The sequence below is a fragment of the Nicotiana tabacum genome, chromosome 13, assembly GCF_000715075.1.
Source record: "Nicotiana tabacum cultivar K326 chromosome 13, ASM71507v2, whole genome shotgun sequence".
Classification (NCBI taxonomy): Eukaryota; Viridiplantae; Streptophyta; class Magnoliopsida; order Solanales; family Solanaceae; genus Nicotiana; species Nicotiana tabacum.
In genome coordinates this window covers 13539354-13564381 of record NC_134092.1, presented here as the reverse complement: position 1 = coordinate 13564381, position 25028 = coordinate 13539354, and positions in this window count along the sequence as shown.

The following is a 25028-nucleotide window of genomic DNA, read 5'->3' as shown; positions in this document are numbered from 1 at the left end:
CTCATATGTACACCTAAAGTCTTGATTGAGAATGTCTTATTGTTGATAACCTATAAAGATGGTTGGAAGTGAAATCAGTAAATTGGGAATATAAAGTGTGGCCAACGTGCCAATAGTGAAAGTTATACTTGTGACCAATGGTTACAATGAAATGAAATAATGTGAGAAAGATTATGAAATGAGCTTTGACTCAACTATTCCAAAATTGACTTCGATAATTTAATCAGCTAAAAGTTTATGAAATCAAGTGATGCCCATATGTGACTATTTTAGCTAATGCTATGCTTTGTAAGAAATTTTCAATGTGTTTTGCGTTCTTACATATTCGTGAGTGGGAATTGTGTATGATTTTAACTTGTACTTCGATTGCCAATCATTTTACTCCATTTATTAGAAATAAATCGATTGTGTTTAAAGCCTTCATTGCTAATGAATTTAAAGTTGTGATTTTCGGAATATTCTACTTGTTGATAATTATGATGATGATCTATGAAAGGGAGGAAATGAAAGTGTGGAATATGAAATACGGCCATTGCGCCATGAATAAAGAATCATATGTATGGCCAAGAGAGCCAATGAAATAATAATGTTGTAAGTGGTTGAAAGTACGGATTAGGTGATATGTGGTGTGAAAGGTTATAGTATGTACTTATTTGTACTTTTGTTTCCAATGTGTTATGAAACCCTATGGACGGTCTATGAAACGCATAGATATATTGTGTTATGAAATCCTGTGGACGGTCTATCAAAAAGCATAGGTACATTGTGTTATGAAATCCTGTGGACGGTCTATGAACGCATAGGTATATTGTGTTATGAAGTCCTATGGACGGTCTATGAAACTCATAGGTACATTGTGTTATGAAATCCTATGGACGGTCTATGAAACTCATAGGCACATCTATAATTAGGATGCTACATGGGTATTTAGGAATAATACCCTTTTTTCATGTCCTTGATCGTGCGATAAAGCTGATTGTAAGATTGTTCCTCCATTAATTGGTGCTTTACTCTAACTTCCAGCATATGGCGCCTAAGAAGAATGCAAGAACTGGACAAAGGGCCAATGTCACCCCAGGAGTGGCAGCTGATTCTATATTCAATGATGCGGGTGAGCACCCAAGGAGTGAGGATATTCCTCCAGTTACTACACTCCCTAATTCTACCACAATCGATCAGACTGCACCTATCCTTACACCTACTGAGGGTGAAATGGTCCCTCCGATTTGTATTCTAGTTCCACATCCAGCTCTAGCTTTTGATACTGGTATTTTTGATGTTGATGTTAGGGGAGCCATACAGATGTTGGCACAGATAGTGGCTTCTCAGGCCCAGAGATCGAGTGTTGGGCCTACTCCTTCCAGTCATCCAGGGGAATCTGCTAGTTCCAGGGTGAACAAGTTTCTTCAGTTAGATCCTCCAGTGTTTACGGGTACTAATCCTGAGGAAGATCCCCAGGATTTCATTGATGAGATGCACAAGACTCTAAGAGTTATGCGTGCTACCTAACAGAGGCAGTGGAATTGACCTCCTACCGCCTGAAAGAGGTGGCGTATTCTTGGTTTGAACTATGGGAGGAGTCCCGTGAAGAAGGGAGACCTCCGGCAAGCTGGAGTGAGTTTACAGATGTTTTCATTGACCACTTCTTGCCCGCTGAAACTAAGGCGGCCTGTGCCGCTGAGTTTGAGAGCCTGAGACAAGGTAGCCTGAGTGTAAGGGAGTACCATATGAAATTTGCGCACCGATCCAAGTATGCTATTTACATGTTGCCCACTATAGAGGCTAGAGTGCGCCGGTTTGTGCAAGGAATTATTCCCTTGGTAATTAATGAGGCCGCTACGACTGCCTTGAATTCTGATATGAATTATGAAAAAATAGTGGCGTTTGCTCAAGATACAGAGGATCGAAAGTTAAAAAGAAAGAGAGATCTAGATAATAACAAAAAGACCTGATCCACGGGCAATCTTAGTGGCTCATACAGTGGGGGTAATGGTGGAAAGGCATTACATAGGAGAGTGTCATCCAGACCCGCACAGTCAATTGCTCAGTCTTCAGCTAGAGCACTACCATCAAGAACTGATCAGCAGCGGTGGGGCTATAGTAACCAAGGCAACCATGGGTCTAATCAGCAGGTCCAGTCAAATTGGGATTCTCAGCTGCAGCAAAGGCCCCCATGTCCCAAGTGTGGGAGGCGTCATTTAGGGGTGTGCCGACGTGGCACGGATGAATGTTTCGGGTACGGAATAAAGGGACACCAGCTAAGGCACTGCCCCAACAGTCAAGGGACAAACAAGTAAGTCCCTCAACCTCAATATTAGGATATCCTAGCTATGTGGTTTCACTCGTGAATGTTTCAGATTCTAACACGTCATGAGCATGTTGAATTGAAAGACAGATTCGTCGTATCGCTAGTCCTCTCATATTGGATCAACTGTTGTGAAGGGTTAAGCTGTCAGAATGATAATAATATCATAAGTGCTCAACTTCTTTTTCATCCTCGTGGGCTTGTGGCAGAGATTCCTTTTTGCTAGTTACTGTTAAGAGCATAATGCAACTTTATGTATTTTGAAACCCATATCACATTCAGGGTGTTAGAATATTCTCATTTCGAGTTAAACTGATTTTTCCCTACACTCCAGGAGGCAACTGGTATCACATAAGTGTTATCTCTCTTTGAGGCCTACTATTGCCAAACAAGGCGCGTATGGAATGAAACAATTGTTGTTGTCCTCTTCATGACTCATAGCTTTCCAAGAATAACTGACGCTAATGTCTTTATCCTCCCGATTATACCTCCCATATGCCACATGTCTAAAATGACTCATTTATTTAAATCTCAGAATAATGAACATGGTCCCTACATTATCAATGCCTACTAGGCAACTCTATGCCTCATGTGTCGAATCAATGATGTCAGCATAATGATTAATAATGTCAGCACTATTGGTAGTAACCTTCATGTCTCTTAGGATATAACCTCTTGAAATACCGTGCTTAGTACCTTTATGGATTTTTGAATAATTTTAGCCAATCTCGAACCTCGTTGTTCATATTTATAGAAACCAGTGGGGGGTTGAAGGCTCAAACATGTCAAAGGAGAAGCATTATCTCGTGATCAAATATATTGGATAGGAAGTTTTATGGTAATATTCAAACTAGCACATCTTAAAGTAATTGTTGGAGGTTTCCAAAGGTTTACTGTGGGTGTTTGGAATGGAAATTTAGATTTGAAGAAAGTGAACGGGTTATTCTCAATATGTCCTCCATGAGGATGCTATATAAATTGTTCATAGAGGTAAAGTATGTGTAGTCACACTAGGCCTTATGAAGTCTTGAAGAAAATAGGCCAAACTGTGAGAATGATGTTTCCCTATTATTGACCTCCATTTACCCGGTGTTTTAGGTGTCTATGTATAAGAGGTGGAGTTAATGGATAATTGTATTATAAGGAGCGACTATTTGCTATCCTTGTTAAATAAGTCCGGAAGTTAAGATAGCCTCTGTCAAGTGCTATGGGGAAACCAACAGGTTAAAGAGACTACTTGGGAAACTAAGGAAGGAATAAAGAAAAGTATCCTTACTTCTTTGAATAGCTATGTATTTACAAAGTATTCTAAGAGTTGCTTTCTATGAATTATGTATGATTTGTACATTTGATGTTAAGGGTGTTCCATTCTTGTAATATAATTGCTTGTGAGGCCACAGTTGATATTGTTTTATACTACGGTACGTCATTGGCTTACGTATATGTTGTTAGGATGTGTTTCTGGGGCTCTCTGACAGGTGGATAGGCCTAGTTACAAGGGGAACTCTGGCAAATTTTTTGGAAATTTTGAGAGTTAGTCAAATTTGGGGCTGCTCGAATGTGGTATGAAATAAACTGAGTTACATAAGATGTTAAGAACAGGTTTTAATCCTTATTCGAGGACGAATGATCCTAAGCGAGGGAGAATGTAACACCCCGAAAATTTTTGAAGAACTTAAGTATAAAGCCCGGTAAAATTTGCAAGGAAAATAATATTTCATGGTGTCGGACTAGGATTACGTGTTTGAGGATTGTAGAAATTCGCCGCGGCTCGGACCTTTTGGGTTGAACAATGCACAGGAAAGTAAAGGAAACTTTTTGGTAGAAAAGTACATTTATGCGGTCCATTATGCGACCGCAGAATCACTCTGCGGACCACATAATGGCCGCAGAATCACTCTGCGGACCGCATAATGGCCGCAGAGTAAGGCGGTTAATTGGGTCAGTTGGACGTAATTATGCGGTCGACTATGCGACCGCATCGTGACCGCAGACTCATGCAAATTTTTGGTCATTTTGGACACCAATTATACAACCGATATGCGGTCCGCATAACCATTATACGGTTGCATATGCTACCGCAGAACTTGTTCCGGAGCTTCATTTTTGGGTTTATAAAACCCGACCCTATTTCGTTAAATACACTCTTTGGGTCATTTTTGAGGTATAATCTGACATTTTAGAGTGAGAGAGAGTGTCCTAGAGTGAGAAGGTGTTCCTCAATAATTGATTCTTCAATTCTTGCTCAAGTTTTGGAAGATTAAGGAGGGAAACTCACTAGGTCTTCATCCTAGAGGTAAGATTCTACACCCTAACCCTCAATTTCGAATTTTGTCTAGAAATGGGTAATAAGCAAGATAATTACGGGCAAGAGGGTTGTTTATTTTACATGCATGTGTTATCAAAGGGCGTAGAAAGATTGTTGAGCTAAAAATGGTAAAGATTGGGTTGTGGGATGACGAAATCCTCCATAAAAGGACCTTGAACCTTAATCCACACTTAGTGTTTGATAAAATGCTCAAATGAGCTAAGACCATGAATATCTTCCTAATTATGGTTCAATTTTGTTATGTCTCAAATAGATTGGGATTGCTAGAATATTCCGGAATGTTGTTGTAAATTTAAGGCAAGCTCAATTAAGGTGTGTTGGCTAAACTTTCTCTCTTGGAATTGAATTCCATAATGTTTCCGTGAGTTTCAAAGTATGGGTTGCGTATTAAAATGTGGTGGCTTGAATCGTATTTCAAATGAAAGCTAGTATGCCAAATTGTGTGAGAAAATCTCAATATTCTTAAGACTCTTAATTGCTCATATGTGTACCTAAAGTTTTGATTGGAATGTCTTATTGTTGATAACCTATAAAGATGGTTGGAAGTGAAATCAGTAAATTGGGAATATAAAGTGTGGCCAAAGTGCCAATAGCGAAAGTTATACTTGTGACGAATGATGCCAAAGAAATAAAATAATGTGAGAAAGATTATAAAATGAGCTTTGACTCAATTATTCCAAAATTGACTTCGACAATATAATCGGCTAAAACTTGATGAACTCAAATGATGTCCATATGTGGCTATTTTAGCTAATGCTATGCTTTGTAAGAAATTTTCAATGTGTTTTGCGTTCTTACATATTCGTGAGTGGAAATTGTGTATGATTTTAACTTGTACTTCGATTGCCAATCATTTTACCCTATTTATTGGAAATAAATCGATTTTTTAAAGCCTTCATTGCTAATGAATTTAAAGTTGTGATTTCCAGAATATTCTACTTGTTGATAATTATGATGATGATCTATGAAAGGGAAGAAATGAAAGTGTGGAATATGAAATACGACCATTGCGCCATGAATAAAGAATCATATGTATGGCCAAGAGAGCCAATGAAATAATAATGTTGTAAGTAATTGAAAGTACGGATTAGGTGATATGTGGTGTGAAAGGTTATGAGATGTACGTATTTGTACTTTTGTTTCCAATGTGTTATGAAACCCTATGGACGGTCTATGAAACACATAGATATATTGTGTTATGAAATCCTGTGGACGGTCTATGAAATGCATAGGTACATTGTGTCATGAAATCCTGTGGACGGTCTATGAACGCATAGGTATATTGTGTTATGAAATCCTATGGACGGTCTATGAAATGCATAGGTACATTGTGTTATGAAATCCATTGTGATATGAAATCCTGTGGACGGTCTATGAACGTATAGGTACATTGTGTTATGAAATCCATTGTGATATCAAATCCCGTGGACGGTCTATTAAACGCATAGGTGCATTGTGTATAAGAGGTATAGATGTACGGTATGAATAAACACTATAGACGGTCTATGAAACGCATAAGTGTATAATATGATATGTGAACACTAAGGACGGTCTAATGAGACACATTATTAATGCAGACAATAGGTGCCCCTTTTGTTGTCCTTGTTTGTACAGGTTGTTTCAATTACATTATATTATGTGTTCCACGTATAGATCATATGGGCATTCTATTTTGAAAGAGGATTTCTAGCTATACATACTAGTGCTATTCGACAGTACTAACGTCCCTTTTGCCGGGGGCGCTGCATCTTTAATGGATGCAGGTGGTTCTACAGCAGGTGGCATTGATCAGTGATAGCAGTACACTCCTTTCAGCTGATTTGGTGAGCCCCACTTCATTTCGGGGTCATGTATCTTTTGTTTCTCATATACTTTGTGGTTGAGGTATAGTTGGGGCCTTGTTACCGGCATTTCCATATTACTCTTCAGTTGTACTTAGAGGCTCCGTAGACAGGTTGTGGGTGGTATTTGATGTTGCGAATTGGTTTAGGACTGTTGGTATTTGGCAACATATTTTCCATTAAATCTATAAACTCGTACTATTTTGGAAATATTAAATGATGTTGTTAATGGGAATGAAATGGAAGCAGTTAATGAAATCTCTTCAGTATTTGATTAACGGAGTACATCTCCTCTTTATTCACAAATGAATTTGGGTAGAATGAAATCTAACAGGCTTGCTCAGTCGGGTTCACTCGGTTGAGTGCCGGTCGCGCTCCTCAGTTTTGGGGCGTGACAAACTTGGTATTAGAGCCTAGGATGTCTCGGAGCCGTGTCTAGTAGAGTCCTTATTATCGATGTGTTGTCGACCACATATATAATTAGGATGCTACATGGGCATTTAGGAATAATACCCTTCTTTCATGTCCTTGATCGTGCGATAAAGCTGATTGTAAGATTGTTCCTCCGTTAACTGGTGCTTTACTCTAACTTCCAGTATATGGCACCTAAGAAGAATGCAAGAATTGGCCAAAGGGCTAATGTCACCCAAGGAGTGGCAGTTGATTCTATATTCAATGATGCGGGTGAGCACCCAAGGAGTGAGGATATTCCTCCAGTTACTACACTCCCTAATTCTACCACAATCGATCACACTGCACCTATCCCTACACCTACTGAAGGTGAAACAGTCCCTCCAACTGGTATTCCAGTTCCACATCCAGCTCTAGCTTTCGATTCTGGTATTTTTGATGTTGATGTTAGGGGAGCCATACAAATGTTGGCACAGATAGTGGCTTATCAGGCCCAGAGATCGAGTGTTGGGCCTACTCCTTCCAGTCATCCAGGGGAATCTGCTAGTTCCAGGGTGAACAAGTTTCTTCAGTTAGATCCTCTAGTGTTTACGGGTACTAATCCTGAGGAAGATCCCTAGAATTTCATTGATGAGATGCACAAGACTCTCAGAGTTATACGTGCTACTGAAACAGAGGCAGTGGAATTGACCTCCTACCGCCTAAAAGAGATGGCGTATTCTTGGTTTGAACTATGGGAGGAGTCCCGTGAAGAAGGGAGCCCTCCGGCAAGGTGGAGTGAGTTTATAGATGCTTTCATTGACCACTTCTTGCCCGCTGAAACTAAGGCGGCCCGTGCCGCTGAGTTTGAGAGCCTGAGTGTAAGGGAGTACCATATGAAATTCGCGCACCTATCAAGTATGCTATTTACATGTTGCCCACTATGGAGGCTAGAGTACGCCGGTTTGTGCAAGGAATTATTCCCTTGGTAATTAATGAGGCCGCTATGGCTTCCTTGAATTCTGATATGAATTATGAAAAAATAGTGGCGTTTGCTCAAGATACAGAGGATCGAAAGTTAAAAAGAAAGAGAGATCTAGATAATAACAAAAAGACCTGATCCACGGGCAATCTTAGTGGCTCATATAGTGGGGGTAATGGTGGAAAGGCATTACATAGGAGAGTGTCATCCAGACTCGCGCAGTCAATTGCTCAGTCTTCAGCTAGAGCACTACCATCAGGGCCTGATCAGTAGCGGTGGGGCTATAGTAACCAAGGCAACCATGGTTCTAATCAGCAGGTCCAGTCAAATGGGGATTCTCAGCTGCAGCAAAGGGCCCCATGTCCCATGTGTGGGAGGCGTCATTTGGGGGTGTGCCGATGTGGCACGGATGAATATTTTGGGTGCGGAATCAAGGGCCACCAGCTAAGGCACTGCCCCAACAGTCAAGGGACAACAAGTAAGTCCCTCAACCCCAATATTAGGATATCCTAGCTATGTGGTTTCACTCGTGAATGTTTCAGATTCTAACACATCATGAGCATGTTGAATTGAAAGACAGATTCGTCGTATCTCTTGTCCTATCATATAAGATCAACTATTGTGAAGGGTTAAGCTGTCAGAATGATAATAATATCATAAGTGCTCAACTTCTTTTTCATCCTCGTAGGCTTGTGGCAGAGATTCCTTTTTGCTAGTTACTGTTAAGAGCATAATGCAACTTTATGTATTTTGAAACCCATATCACATTCAGGGTGTTAGAATATTCTCATTTCGAGTTAAACTGATTTTTCCCTACACTCCAGGAGGCGACTGGTATCACATAAGTGTTATCTCTCTTGGAGGCCTACTATTGCCAAACAAGGCACGTATGGAATGAAACAATTGTTGTTGTCCTCTTCATGACTCATAGCTTTCCAAGAATAACTGACGCTAATGTCTTTATCCTCCCGATTATACCTCCCATATGCCACATGTCTAAAATGACTCATTTATTTAAATCTCAGAATAATGAACATGGTCCCTACATTATCAATGCCTACTAGGCAACTCTATGCCTCATGTGTCGAATCAATGATGTCAGCACAATGATTAACAATGTCAGCACTATTGGTAGTAACCTTCATGTCTCTTAGGATATAACCTATTGAAATACCGTGCTCAGTACCTTTATGGATTTTTAAATAATTTTGGCCAATCTCAAACCTCGTAGTTCATATTTATAGAAACCAATGGGGGGTTGAAGGCTCAAACATGTTAAAGGAGAAGCATTATCTCGTGATCAAATATATTGGATAGGAAGTTTTATGGTAATATTCAAACTAGCACATCTTAAAGTAATTGTTGGAGGTTGCCAAAGGTTTACTTTGGGTGTTTGGAATGGAAATTTAGATTTGAAGAAAGTGAACGGGTTATTCTCAATATGTCCTCCATGAGGATGCTATGTAAATTGTTCATAGAGGTAAAGTATGTGTAGTCACACTAGGCCTTATGAAGTCTTGAAGAAAATAGGCCAAACTATGAGAATGATGTTTCCCTATTATTGACCTCCGTTTACCCGGTGTTTTAGGTGTCTATGTGTAAGAGGTGGAGTTAATGGATAATTGGATTATGAGGAGCGACTATTTGCTATCCTTGTTAAATAAGTCCGGAAGTTAAGATTGCCTCCGTCAAGTGCTCTGGGGAAACCAACAGGTTAAAGAGACTACTTGGGAAACTAAGGAAGGAATAAAGAAAAGTATCCTTACTTGTTTGAATAGCTATGTATTTACAAAGTATTCTAAGAGTTGCTTTCTGTGAATTATGTATGATTTGTACATTTGATGTTAAGGGTGTTCCATTCTTGTAATATAATTGCTTGTGAGGCCACAGTTGATATTGTTTTGTATTATGTTACGTCGTTGGCTTACGTATATGTTGTTAGGATGTGTTTCTGGGGCTCTCTGACAGGTGGATAGGCCTAGTTACAAGGGAAACTCTAGCAAAATTTTTGGAAATTTTGAGAGTTAGTCAAATTTGGGGCTGCTCGAATGTGGTATGAAACAAACTGAGTTACATAAGATGTTAAGAACAGGTTTTAACCCTCATTCGAGGATGAATGATCCTAAGCGAGGGAGAATGTAACACCCCAAAAATTTTTGAAGAACTTAAGTATAAAGCCCGGTAAAATTTGCAAGGAAAATAATGTTTCATGGTGTCAGACTAGGATTATGTGTTTGAAGATTGTAAAAATTCGCCGCGGCTCGGATCTTTTAGGTTGAACAATGCACAGGAAAGTAAAGGAAACATTTTGGTGGAAAAGTACATTTCTGCGGTCCATTATGTGACCGCAGAATCACTCTGCGGATCACATAATGGCCGCAAAATCACTCTGCGCACCGCATAATGGCCGCAGAGTAAGGCAGTTAATTGGGTCAGTTGGACGCAATTATGCGATCGACTATGCGACCGCAGACTCATGCAGATTTTTGGTCATTTTGGACACCAATTATACGACCGATATGCGGTTCGCATAACTAATATACGGTCGCATATGCCACCGCAGAACCTGTTCCGGAGCTTCATTTTTGGGTTTTTAAAACCCGACCCTATTTCATTAAATACACTCTTTGGGTCATTTTTGAGTTATAATCTAACATTTTAGAGTGTGAGAGAGTGCCCTAGAGTGAGGAGGTATTCCACAATAATTGATTCTTCAATTCTTGCTCAAGTTTTGGAAGATTAAGGAGGGAAACTCACTAGGTCTTCATCCTAGAGGTAAGATTCTATACCCTAAACCTCAATTTTGAATTTTGTCTAGAAATGGGTAATAAGCAAGATAATTCCGGGCTAGAGGGTTGTTTATTTTACATGCATGTGTTATCAAAGGTCGTAGAAAGATTGTTGAGCTAAAAATGGTAAAGATTGGGTAGTGGGATGATGGAATCCTCCATAAAAGGACCTTGAACCTTAATCCACACTTAGTGTTTGATAAAATGCTCAAATGAGCTAAGACCATGAATATCTTCCTAATTATGGTTCAATTTTGTTATGTCTCAAATAGACTGGGATTGCTAGAATATTCCGGAACGTTGTTGTAAATTTAAGGAAAACTCAATTGAGGTGTGTTGGCTAAACTTTCTCTCTTGGAATTGAATTCCATAATATTTCCGTGAGTTTCAAAGTATGGGTTGCGTATTAAAATGTGGTGGCTTGAATCGTATTTCAAATGAAAGCTAGTATGCCAAATTGTGTGAGAAAATCTCAATATTCTTAAGACTCTTAATTGCTCATATGTGTACCTAAAGTCTTGATTGAGAATGTCTTATTGTTGATAACCTATAAAGATGGTTGGAAGTGAAATCAGTAAATTGGGAATATAAAGTGTGGCCAACGTGCCAATAGTGAAAGTTATACTTATGACCAATGGTGCCAATAAAATAAAATAATGTGAGAAAGATTATAAAATGATCTTTGACTCAATTATTCCAAAATTGACTTCGATAATATAATCGGCTAAAACTTGATGAACTCAAGTGATGTCCATATGTGGCTATTTTAGCTAATGCTATACTTTGTAAGAAATTTTCAATGTGTTTTGCGTTCTTACATATTCGTGAGTGGAAATTGTGTATGATTTTAACTTGTACTTCGATTGCCAATCATTTTATCCCATTTATTGGAAATAAATCGATTTTGTTTAAAGCCTTCATTGCTAATGAATTTAAAGTTGTGATTTTCGGAATATTGTACTTGTTGATAATTATGATGATGATCTATGAAAGGGAAGAAATGAAAGTGTGGAATATGAAATACGGCCATTGCGCCATGAATAAAGAATCATATGTATGGCCAAGAGAGCCAATGAAATAATAATGTTGTAAGTGGTTGAAAGTACGGATTAGGTGATATGTGGTGTGAAAAGTTATGAGATGTACGTATTTGTACTTTTGTTTCCAATGTGTTATGAAACCCTATGGACGGTCTATGAAACACATAGATATATTGTGTTATGAAATCCTGTGGACGGTCTATGAAATGCATAGGTACATTGTGTTATCAAATCCTGTGGACTGTCTATGAATGCATAGGTATATTGTGTTATGAAATCCTGTGGACGGTCTATGAAACGCATAGGTACATTGTGTTATGAAATCTTGTGGACGGTCTATGAACGCATAGGTACATTGTGATATGAAATCCCGTGGGCGGTCTATGAATGCATAGGTACATTGTGTTATGAAATCCATTGTGATATGAAATCATATGGACGGTCTATGAAACACATAGGTGCATTGTGTATAAGTGGTATAGATGTACGGTATGAATAAACACTATAGACGGTCTATGAAACGCATAAGTGTATAATATGATATGTGAACACTAAGGACGGTCTAATGAGACACATTATTAATGCAGACAATAGGTGCCCCTTTTGTTGTCCTTGTTTGTACAGGTTGTTTCAATTATATTATATTATGTAGTCCACATATAGATCATATGGGCATTCTATTTTGAAAGAGGATTTCTAGCTATATATACTAGTGCTATTCGACAGTACTAACGTCCCTTTTGCCGGGGGCGCTGCATCTTTAATGGATGCAGATGGTTCTACAGCAGGTGGCATTGATCAGTGATAGCAGTACACTCCTTTCAACTGATTTAGTGAAGCCCACTTCATTTCGGGGTCATGTATCTTTTGTTTCTCATGTACTTTGTGGTTGAGGTATAGCCGGGGCCTTGTTGCCGGCATTTCCATATTACTTTTCAGTTGTACTTAGAGGCTCCGTAGACAGGTTGTGGGTGGTATTTGATGTTGGAAATTGGATTAAAACTGTTGGTATTTGGCAACATGTTTTCCATTAAATCTATAAACTCGTACTATTTTTGAAATATTGAATGAAATCTCTTCAGTATTTGATTAACGGAATACATCTCCTCTTTATTCACGAATGAATTTGGGTAGAATGAAATCTCGCACTTGATAGATATCCTCATACTCCTTCAAGAAACAGGCGTACTCTGCCTTCTCTAATGGTGATAGGTGGATGTTTACACGTATTTCCTTGACTGTTGCGGAGCCTCCTAGATTAACTATTTCAGTCTTATCCAAATTGGACTTAGGCTTGTTTTCAAAGTTTTCCACTTCTCTGATAATTTTCTTGGGTATTATATCCTCTTCCAGATCCTCTGAATCATTACCCTTATGTTGCGTTGTCTCATTATATGTCACAGTCGTAAGTTCATCGGGATAGATAATAATAATGCTGTAGAGAAAACACGTAAATAAATACTAAAAATAACAATGCATTAGATAAATATTGAAAATGTCAAACAGGTACGGCTCAATGACCCAAGCAATTACATGCTTAAAATAAAATACTTAAAATGTCTTAAATGCTCATAAAACTGCTTTTAAAATAAATGATGCTAATTGCAAGGCTACCCAGGAACTCGGCGGGCCCTTGATGGTGCAGTAGTCCAGTTCTTGAGAACAGCTCCCTTCTCCACGATCTGAATAATGAGGCCTTCCTCCTCCTCCTCCTCAACTATCGCACTACAATCTATGTCTTCATTATTCTAAAATAGATTCCTTATACCAGCTAGAACTTCATCTTCTTCGAACTCCCATATCATATCAGCTTGATGAAATGACTGGCTCAAATATGGTACTGGTTGCTCTAGAGGGTAATAAGGACCACGCCATGGTGGCGACCAATTCTGATACTCGTGCCAGGTGTATTCATACCCAAGCCCAAAAGTTATGTTGTGATGCTTTAGCTGTATTAGTTTGGTGATCCCCTGGATATTTTTACCAAGACCTTTTCCAGGCTCATACCCTGTCTATGCCAATATGCCTTCTATCTTACTGCTCTACCATTTGTCCTTTTTAATTGCGTTGACGCGCTCGATGCGATGGCATGTTTCTCCACCCAACTTCCTTCTATTCTCGATGACCGGAACATTTTGACTGGTGTAAATGGGATTACTTCCGTCCCCATGGATGATCACTTCCTGATGGCTCCACTCAAACTTCACGACCTGATGTAGAGTAGAAGCTACGGCCCCAACGGCATGTATCCAAGGTCGTCCCAATAATAGGTTGTAGGTAGCAGATATGTCCAACACTTGAAACTCAACATCAAACCAGGTTGGGCCTATCTGTAGTCTAAGGTTGGTTTCCCTAATTGTGGCCTTTTGGGACCCATCAAATGCCTTCATATTCATACTTCCTGCTCGTATCTCGTGAAGGCCTTTACCTAATCTTTTCAGAGTAGTTAGTGGACATATGTTAAGACTCGAACCCCCATCTATCAGGACTCTGGCAATGACCTTATCCTCAAACTGCACTGTGATATGCATTGCCATGTTGTGACTTAGTCCTTCTGGTGGTAGCTCGTCTTTATGAAAAGTGATCTTGTGGCTTTCCATCACTTGTCGTGCCATATTGGCCATCTCCCCACTGGTAATGTTATTGGGTACATAGACTTCGTTCAACACCTTCATCAGGGAGTTCCTATGTGCCTCAGAGTTTTACATCAGTGATAAAATGGATATTTGAGCCGGGGTTTTGTTCAGATGATCAACCACAGAATACTCTCTTGCCTGCACCTTTCTCCAAAGATCATCTGGGCCAGTCTCACTGACAGGCGGTTTAGAGGCTGCTTCTTTGCTCGTTCCTTCCAAATGCTCGAGTGTATAAATTCTAGCAGTTCTGGTCATGCCTTGCGCTGCACCTATTTCTTCCATCTCTACCTTTCCTCTCCTTCTTGCTTCCGCAACATAATACCATGATATAGCATTAGACTTATAAGACGGTGTAGGTGCTACCATCACGGTGAAAGGTGTTGTTACTTCAACCTCAAATTGAGATGGTGCAGTTACCTCAACTTCAATTGGTGCCTGAGTTTGTACCATGATAGGTATGAGAGTGACTAGAGATGATTCAGGATTATCCCCTTCTCGAACGAGTCTAATTGACCCCTCTGAGTCCCATTCTTCATCGTACTCTATCATGTTTACCCCTACGCCCCTATGCTCCGGGAGAAGATTGTTATGGACATTGGATGCAACCTCCTTTGCCTGTATAACTTTGGTATCAATCAGCATCTGGATCTTGTCCTTCAGAGTGCGGCATTCATCAATAGTGTGACCCTTCATGCCCAAATGGTAGGCACATATCGTATTCAGATTAACTCACTGAGAGGAATTTTCCATGGCGACAGCGGGAATGGGAGTGACATAATCGGCAGCTTTCAATCTCTCATATAACTGGTCTATAGGTTCGGCAATAGGAGTGTATTGTCTGGGCGGCCTCCGGTCAAAATTTGGCCCGGGTTTTTGGTAGTTTTGGCAGGCTAATGGTGAGTGGTAATATGTTGGCTGAGTGTTGTAAGTGTGGTAGGCGATAGCCGGTTGTTAATATCTAGGAGGTGAAGGCTGATATGTGGGTGGAGGTGTTTGGTATGTAATAGGAGACTTCGGACCTTGGGCTACCATCACAGTCCCTACTTCCTTCTTTTTAGATATACCCCCAACTACAAGGCTTTGTTCGGAGCCTGGAGTGCCTCGAAATTTGTTACCATCCCGCTTTTGATTCCCTCTACTATTCTTTATCCCAATTTGATGATGTCGGAGAATTTATGATTTTCAATAACATCAACCTCTCATAATATTGCGGATCCTAGGCCCGGACAAAGAATTTGTTCATTTGTTCTTCTTCTAATGCTGGCCTTACTTTTGCAGCCTCTGACCTCCACCGAGTAGCATACTCATAGAAAGTTTTCGTTGGCTTCTTCTTGAGATTTTGAATGTAGAAAACGCTTGGTGCATTTTCTGTTAAACCTGAACCGATCCAATAAATATGATGCCATGCTTACACAATTAACCCGTTTATTTGGGTTCTAACTGATGTACCAAGATAAGGTTTCTCCAGTGAGGCTCCTCATGAACAACTTCATGCGGATTCTTTCATCTTTACCAACCCCTACACGCTTGTCAAAATATGTTCTCAAGTGCACCTTCGGATCACCAGTTCCGTCGAACATTTCAAACTTAGGAGATTTGTAACCCTCTGGCAGTTCTACATCTGGCTGAATATACAAATCTTCAGAATTCAAACCCTCAATGCCTTTTCCCCCTTCGGCAACCCTGCCAGTAAGTTTCTTGAGTTCATCTGCCATGTTCTTTATGAGCAGGTCCTTTTCGGTGGATTCGGGTATGTATAGGGTATGTTGTGGGGTGTGAGGTAACGTTTCCACATATATGGGATTGCTTTGGTGGGCTCCGGGAATTTGGGCATAATGGTGGTCACTGGTTGAGCTTTGCGAGTCAGGAGTAGGCTGTGGTGCATTCTGAGGAGTGTGGTATGTGATAGTTTGTGAGTACTGGGTCGGATGATGATGATGCTGTGGAGGAGTTGGTACTGGTGGAGGATTAGGATTTTGGGGAGGCGTGGCGTATTGATGAGGTGCGGGAGGATTTTGTGGGCGCTGGTTTTGTGTGTTTTGAGGAGGTGTTGAGTTATGGGCGTTTTGTTAGTTGATGTCGGGAACATTCAGGGTAAGGGAAAGGTTTGCCAAGTTACGGACCTGCTCAAGTTCCCCTTGTACCTCCAGTATCTTTTTCTCTAATCTCAAAACCAAGTCGTTCCGTGCCGGAGTACTCCGACCATCCGAAGTCTCAACATTCTCTGCATGTGTAGCGTTGTCTTTCCTGATACCGCTCAGATCATCCATCTTAGCCTTTCCTTTGTTCATAGGATCACTTGGAGAAGGTGGAGGTGGAGGACCTCTAGATCTGGTATAATATGCCGATGATGCCAGTATGCACAAACCAACCTTAGGGGATGGGAATGAATAAATTAAAGAAGAAAAACAAAAGGTAAACAAGTCAGTAAGGAGTATTAAAAGTATATTTACAATATTTAAACATATATTGCGAAATTATAAATTCGCGTCCTAATTTGGCGACCTTATCATGCCTGAGGTAGGCCTAGCGACATATAGCTTTGGAGGAAACTCAATGCCGATAACTGCATCATTTCATTAATATGGTAAATAGACCAAATCTCTACTAAAATGATAATAATTATAAAGAGTCACTAGTGGCATTTGCCTTATTACAATCAAATTCCAAAACGAATCTAGAAAACATCATTCCTAATCTACTTGGTCCCATAGGGACCTTCTGCAAGCTTGGCCTTCTTAGCCCCGTCAATCAGATTCCCTAGGTCACGCATATCCAACAGCAGATACGCCCTTGCTAGATGTCCTCTTTCATTGCCCTCTGTGTTCTGACAATCTGAGACCCTTTTACTCATCTTTCCCTCAAGTTCCATCAAACCCTGCTCCAAATACTCTAACCTTTATGTTGATTTAGTAGTGATTCCCCTCCATTCATTGATTGCTCCTATGTCCATTTTATGTTGTTCCAAATGCCTGGCCTCAGATTCAAAGTCTCTTTTTCGCAACCTCCTGTATTTGACTTGTGCTTAAGCAGCGTTATCTATGACCCTATTTCTCAAATCAACCCCTGGATTGACCTCTCCTGCTATGTCATCGACCAACCATGATGGGTAGAAGTACACATGGCCGGCATGATACCTATCTGGCTCGATGGTATCTTTCTCTACAATAATCTTTTGATGCCACATGTGTTGTGCCTCGAAGTTGAATGGAATGGCATACCCTTGGAATTTTGCTTTGTAATGAACCATTTTGGAAACTCGTGGTATAACCTGTTTTCTTCCAGCTTGCCTCATGACTTTGATTGGAGCATAAGGATAGATTCCCCTTAATCCGATTAGCACTAGATGAGGAACATCTCTCGACCTGATGATGAATTCACTGCTAGGGATCCACTCGAACATCCAATGTACCTTGTCATCCATCAAATTGCTAAAGAAATGTACCCAGCTCACAGCGTTTCCCGGTTGTGCAAACCTGTCTGGGATAAAAGACATTCTCTTCGGATGGTGATAAGTTATGTGGTCATTCCATGGTCGTCGCAGAAATTCTTGACGGTATTGTCCTCTCTGAAGGTGTTCCAACAACCATATTTGCATCAATAAATTGCAAAATGCCTATATCCCTTTTTGCAATGGTCTAAGGCTCGGTACATTTAAGCCACGATCATTGGGACAATAGTATAAGTTTGCCCCTCAATTCCTTCCATTAGGGTCTTAGTGACCATATCTACGCGAGTGTGGATCCTTTCTCCTTGTATCGGGAATATCAGCATCCCTAGAAAACAGATAATGAATACGAAAATCCGGCGGTGAGTCAAACCCAAAGAAGTGATGGAAAATTCATCATGGTAAAGGCGATTTGACTTGCCGTGACCATAACGCTCGTAAAGAAAGTCGAATGGTATGTAATATTTCTTCAGACAGACTAACTCATCATTTTTCCTGAAACCCATCATTTTTAGGAAACCTCGAGAAGTACTGTTTTCCGGTACCAACAAGCCAGGGCTATCCCATGGGAGCCCAGCGAAGCCTCCCATTTCCTCTAGAAGGGGAGTCATTTCTATATCACCAAAACGGAAGACGGCCCTCTTCTCATCCCAGAACATGGTGGTAGCCTCAATTAGCACATTGTTAGGCTGAATATCTAACAAAGAAGGTAGATTCCCGAAAACTCTTTTCACATGGTTTTTGTCACTTGGCGAGAGATTTTCCCACCAATCTAGCAACAAAGGTGGGATACTTCGAACCATGCCAAACCTGGGGACTTCGTGCCTCATTTCTGCGAAACAAATAAAGTTAGCCCTTTTCCCCTCCGGATTCGATTATTTACACATTAATGATTAGCATATCGGCATGTTTTCTCCAAATAATGCACATATCATGATTGTACCTGTTGGGATTTAAAGAAATCCCGGCGGGCTTTGGACAAGGCTTGCCTTAGAGAGTTATTACGTGAACAGCGTTCTAACCCATACTAGGTTTAGACATGATGCATGCATAGTTAATATTAGAGTGTGGGTTTCTAGAAGAGCCTAGACCGGTACCCTCAAGTGGACAACTTGAGAGGGGAAGGCACGGAACCATCGATTGCACCGCTGATCGGCTAGTTTTACCGCAAATAAGCCTTTCCAAATTTCAAAGGGTGATTTAGGAAGAGCGCGAACACTCATCAAGCGCCGCTATGGTATTAATTACGCACGAGTGGAATATGATGTGGAGCATACTTTATGTAAAGATAAAATAACACGTTGTCAAGTATTTTGCATGATGAAGACGGTAAATGCAGTATTAAATGAAACGTAAAGACATAAAAAAGAAATAAAAACAAGGAAGAAGTTAGTTCGCGCAATATGAAAGAATTGTAATAAAGCAAGCGCGGGGGTAGGGGTAGGGAAAGACATGATGTAGCAAATTTAAAATAATTCAGAGCAAGTGAACATGACTAGAAAATAAAGGAAAATGCACATTATAACCAAATTACGCAAAGATTTGCATATTAATATAAATTCAAAATAGAGGGAAATAGGGGAAAGGGTGTGCATGTAGCCATAAAAAGGGAAAATGGTTCACGTAACGATAAAGAACAAGGAAACATATTCATCAAAGAAGACTAATTCATATAGACCAAGTAGTTCGCTATGGTAAAAGTCTAAAAATATTCCCAGCAGAGTCGCCATGCTGTCGCGCCCCTTCTTTCTCGCGAAATCATGTTTCGAAATGTGACAACTCTTTTAAAGGAAGGGTGTTAAAAGAGAGAGTTGCCACCTAATGGGTTTGAGGTGCGTTAGGGCACCTATTTGCAAGTAACTCTGGTTTAACCAGGTTGCATCACCAAAGATCGGGTCAGTTTGCGTCACCAAAGATCGAGTAAGGGCTCAAATTACCTCGAAAAGAAGGTGTTAGACATTCCTCGAGGTCCACAACTGTGGGTCCCGGCCGAACTCGAATTATATGAATTAGTCCAAAATAAAGAGAAAAGACAAGAAGTTGGGTAATTATTATCAGAAATCTGCTAATAAATAAAATAATTGATTTTAAGACAATGTGGGGAGGGGGTCCTAAGTTTTTTAGCCTAAAGGATTACCCCGTGCAACATAAATAATACTTCGTAACTCCGAGGTGGTGTGTTACTCATATTATTCAGCAGACACAGACTATCATCTCCTGCTACCCGATTACTATCTTTAAGTTGCTTACCTAAAGTGCACTAATTGATTCTAAATCGTACCTTATGCGTGCACTACCCATCCCATACCTATAGTCTAGGAGGCATTTGGACTTCTATCTTGGGTGGTTCTAGACTTAACTTAGGTTGCTCAAAATGAGAAACTAGGTGACATACAAAACAAGTTGGACTTTCATATCAAAAGAACAAACAAGGGTTCAAGTTAACCTCCACACTTAGGCAACGAATGCACGCAAACAAATTAGGCATTTGACAGTTGCAGATTTGAGACGAGTTAAAGTCATTAAATCATATAGACATGATCTCTATGTGATTCTGAATGAATATGCAGACAGTTTCATACGCAAGCTGCCATTAAAATAAATGATTTCTAACTTACTACGCAATTGCCTACTGATTATAGGTAATAAGCGGTTAAACCTATAGTGCAGTAATTGGCGATGGTAACCATAGGAGAATATTCTGAATTACTCCGCTTGACCCTATAGGCATGCTTTCTAATAGTGTTCAACGAGATAGTGTTCAAAGTTCAACATTAGCACTTAAAAACGAGCAGGTTACTCCTATAGACATGACTTCTATAATTAATAATTAAGACCTATTTTAGATCCTACAGGCATGTCTACTAAGTGAACAACATATTAACCAATTAACCCTATAGGCATGATTTCTGAATTGTAGATTAGGTAGTATGTAAATTAACATAATCCTATAGTACCTAACGAATATGCTGTAATGCACATTGGTCATTTAATTTTCTATAGGCATGGCTTCTAGCGTGTGGAAGCAAAATATGCCAAACAAATTAAATACCTATAGGTAGGTTATCTAACACACATCATAGCAGCAAAGAAAATACCTATAGGTAAGATTTCTACCCATTTCAATACAAGTATTAAAATAAACCCCTTTTCCCAATTTTACTAACACCCCCAATTGTTATTATAACATTATTACAAGCCCAACGAATGAAGTAAATTACAGAATTACAGAATTACAGAATAGTTATAGTGAGCCTAAGGCAGGCCCAAAATATACCCAGCCAGGCCAGACCTCAACCTCAAGTCCACATAGTTTTACAACACTGAAGAAGTCATATCTTCATTTACATAAAGCAGCCAGAAATCAGTTGATTCAGCCAGTAGGTAAAAAGGCAAAGTTGAGAAATTAGGAAGGTGGCAAAGAACTAGGACCCTAGTATGTTAGAGTTCCCAAGGGCTTCAAGAATCCAAGGCAGTGCTCACACTAGGGAGGTTAATAGAGGAGACTTAGGGGGAAGGACTTTGTCTTTCAGACAACCCCAGAATTAGAAACAAGTAATAAAGATAATAAGTTTGAAAAAAGCATTTGCAAACACTATAGGATAATCACATACTGAACTTCAAAAGCAAATTAACACACTGGGCAGGGTGACATATGCTAAGAGACAAAGATTTTAGGATTGCAAAGTTAACATGCAAGGGCATTAGGCTAGTAAAACCAAGTAATACAACCAGTTTATGACTTAATGGATCAGATTATACTAACTCGAATTTAGACAGTACAAACAGGATCAGGTATCATAGAGGGTATTAATCAAGGAGATTAGTTTTAAAGGATAACAGGTTGTTAGAAGTGCAGAATTGGACATGGAAAGAACATATAGAGTGGCAACCATAGTCATAGGAGCATACTACACTTAGAGTAAAGGTCTTAAACAAGTTAAGGCATGCTAATAACATCAATTAATCACTAGAAGTTTAGAATTAGGCAGAGAACATGGATTAAACCATATAATCAAGGCAGAACATTCGAATTGTCAACAACACCAAACTAAACATGCTTCATTCTATCTAAATTAACTAAGTTAGGTGCAAAGACATTATTGGGCTAGCAATTATAGGCAGAATCACACATAAAGAGAGTCAATGGAATACATTAAGTTGTGCAGTTTCAAAGAACATGCTAACATAAGAGAATAAACATTGCGAGGGTTTAGAAACTAGCCAGTGATTATTCAATAAACAAGAAAAGAACAGCAGTAAGGACCCAAAGTCTCAGATGTGTCAAGTTCCCAAGGGTTTCAAGAACCCAGAGCAGTGCTCATACCAAAGAGATTAGAAATCCGGTGGCCTTGGCTTTCAGCCGGCCAAGAGCCAAACAGAACAGAATAGTAAACAAATACAGAGTAGAAACCTTAATTTTTGAGTGAGAGTTTTTTAGTGACTTTCGTCTGTCTAGAAAGGGGAAGGGGGATGGGTTTTTATAGTAGTGAAAATCAGCACATAAGTGAGGAAATACAAACAAGCAGACCATAAAAGGAAAGAAAAACACATAAATTAATTTAAAATTAAATTAGGAGAATAAGCCGGTAAACCCTAATTATTTTAGAAAAAATAAATATCAACGGAATATACACAGCAACGGTAACATAGGGTGAATATAGATACAAATAGTACTAAAAGTCAGAATATCGAACCAATTTTGGTCCAATTTAAGAAAATCTGAAAACCCTAGTTTTAGGGTAAGTAAGAACCAACAGAATATAAATAAATATTTAAACTCACAGTAGCATAGGATGAACATACACAGAATAATACTCAAAATCAGGGGTTTTAACCAATTTTGGTTCGATTTTGAAGAGATCTGCTTGCCATGTTTAGGCAAGCACTATAGGAGAACAACCAGTGCCAAAAAGGGGTCGAATATGGCAAGAAATGATAATCAAATCCTATATTCAGTGGGATTAGGAGAAGATTTTAAGGGCGGCGGGTTTAGGATTCTTCAAATAGGGAGAGGAGGTTGATAAATAACGGGTACCGACCAGATTTTTGGGTTAAGGGGTTTTTGGTTTGGGCTATTTATTTTGTCCGAAATTGTTTAGAAATTGGGGCTAGTTTTTAAATACCCAATATTTATCAAAACATAATTTATAAAAGTAATCAATAAATAACAAAAATATTATTTGTACACTAAAATGATTGAAAATAATAACTTGGCATATAAAAAATTATTTTGGCACAAATAATATAATTACACATAAATATAGGTCATTATTGCAAAAATGTGCAATTAGCTTAAAAATGCAAAAGTAATTATAAACATAAAAATGGAGTAAAATATTATAAAACATACATGTTGGTGTAAACAATAAGTTTGTATGATTAAATCGTCATAAAAAATAATTTTAAGGATAATTATTGGATATTTATACAATAAAATGCAGAAAGAAATTAATTTAAAGCCTTTAAAAATTATGAAAAATTATGAAAAAAAATGCTTGTATAGGTTTATAAACTAAATGATGATGCAAATATACTATTTTTGAAACTATATATATTTTAAAAAATATGAGGGAAAAATTTAGTAGCAACAGGCCGTATACATGGATATAGTTAAATATCATTGTGACTACTCATTTAGAGGGGACATCACAAATTGATAAGCACTGAATGTCTTATTGCTGCTCATTCTACTTTATTAGCAATGAATTGAATAAATAAGTGAGAGTAATAAGTACGTCTAATTACGAGTATTAAATCGCTATCGTCAAATGTGATTTATATAACGCATTTGTCAAATGCAACATATAAACCCTTTTTAATTTGTCAAATGCGACCTGTGAAACTATACAAGTTCTCTTTTTGAACATAACTTCAATAGGCGAGAGGTGTACGCACCGTGAGGTATGAAGCAATCTCGTACTAAATGAAACAACTTTCACTTTCCCTAACAAAAATGAAAGAAAATCAACCTCTTCGTTGACGCATATGCCATATGCGACATATAAATCAGGTTGGCCCACTATAAATTCTTTCCTGTAAATCGTATTAAAAAGAATACGAGAATACGACGTATAAATCGCATCCACAAAATGCGGCTCAACTTGCCTTGGGTAAATGCGTTTAGAAATCCAATTCGGCTGCATTTTGCATATTTCTAATCTCCTTGGATTTCTCCTTTTAAATGATGTTGCATCGATGCACCCTTATCCCTTATCGGAGCTTACAACTAACTAATTTATTTTTAAAGGAAAAATAGCTGCCAAAAATTTAGTACTTCTATAACTACTAAGTAAAAACAAAGAAAATTCTTATCTTCTATCTCTTCTGTTTTAGTTAAGTTTTTCTTCAATTTCTACTTCTTCAATTGGTAAATAAATCTTATAACTTATCCAAATTGTTTAAAGTTGCTAGAGAAGGCTGACAGCCAACTCCATTAATATCCAACTATGCACCATTCACATTCTCTTCATTATCATAAGTACAATTCCTTTGTTAATAGTGGTTAAGCCACCTTAAAAAAGATAACCACTTTATACATTGTAACCCTCCACCACTTCCTTATCTGTGTTGTAAACTAAACCGTCCTGTTTAAATAATATTATTATAACCTAATAGTCACCATTAGCCATCCCAAAAAAAAGAAAAAGGCGAAAAGTCCCCTCTATAAATTCTCTCGTCTATTGTTTTCTCAAACATACAAACAGTTAGCAAACACACATCAAACACTTAGCAATATTTCTCTCTGAGGATAAAATTCCAATAATTATGGCTTCCATGGGATTAAACTATGCCCATCTTCAAGTGCAGAAAAAAGGCCTAAAAGAGAATTCGAAGAGAATGGAAGAGGAAAGTGTTCAAAGCAGTACTAATAACGAAGGTGGCACGGTGAAAACATTAGTCGAGGATGGTAAACGTAGTAAGAGTAAGAAAATTTACCCTGGTGGTTTTGCTTCACTCGATTCTAACGATAACTTAGGTGAAACTAAAGAGTAGTAATAATTTGTAGAATGAGGGTATGTCAAATAATGTACTAGTTTCTCGTGTCTCTTTTTCCCCCTTTCTAATTGTTCTTCTTCTTTTATTTAAATGTTTATTCACTAGCTTGTTATGAAGTTTCCTGACTTGACTCATGGTTTAAATTTTGTATACTCAATACTTATACTCAAGCTCCACTAATGGAGCTATGGGAAGTGACCTTTGCTAACTTTGTCTCCTCATAACCTAATTATCATGTAAAGTAGTAGCAAATAGTCATATTTATTGTT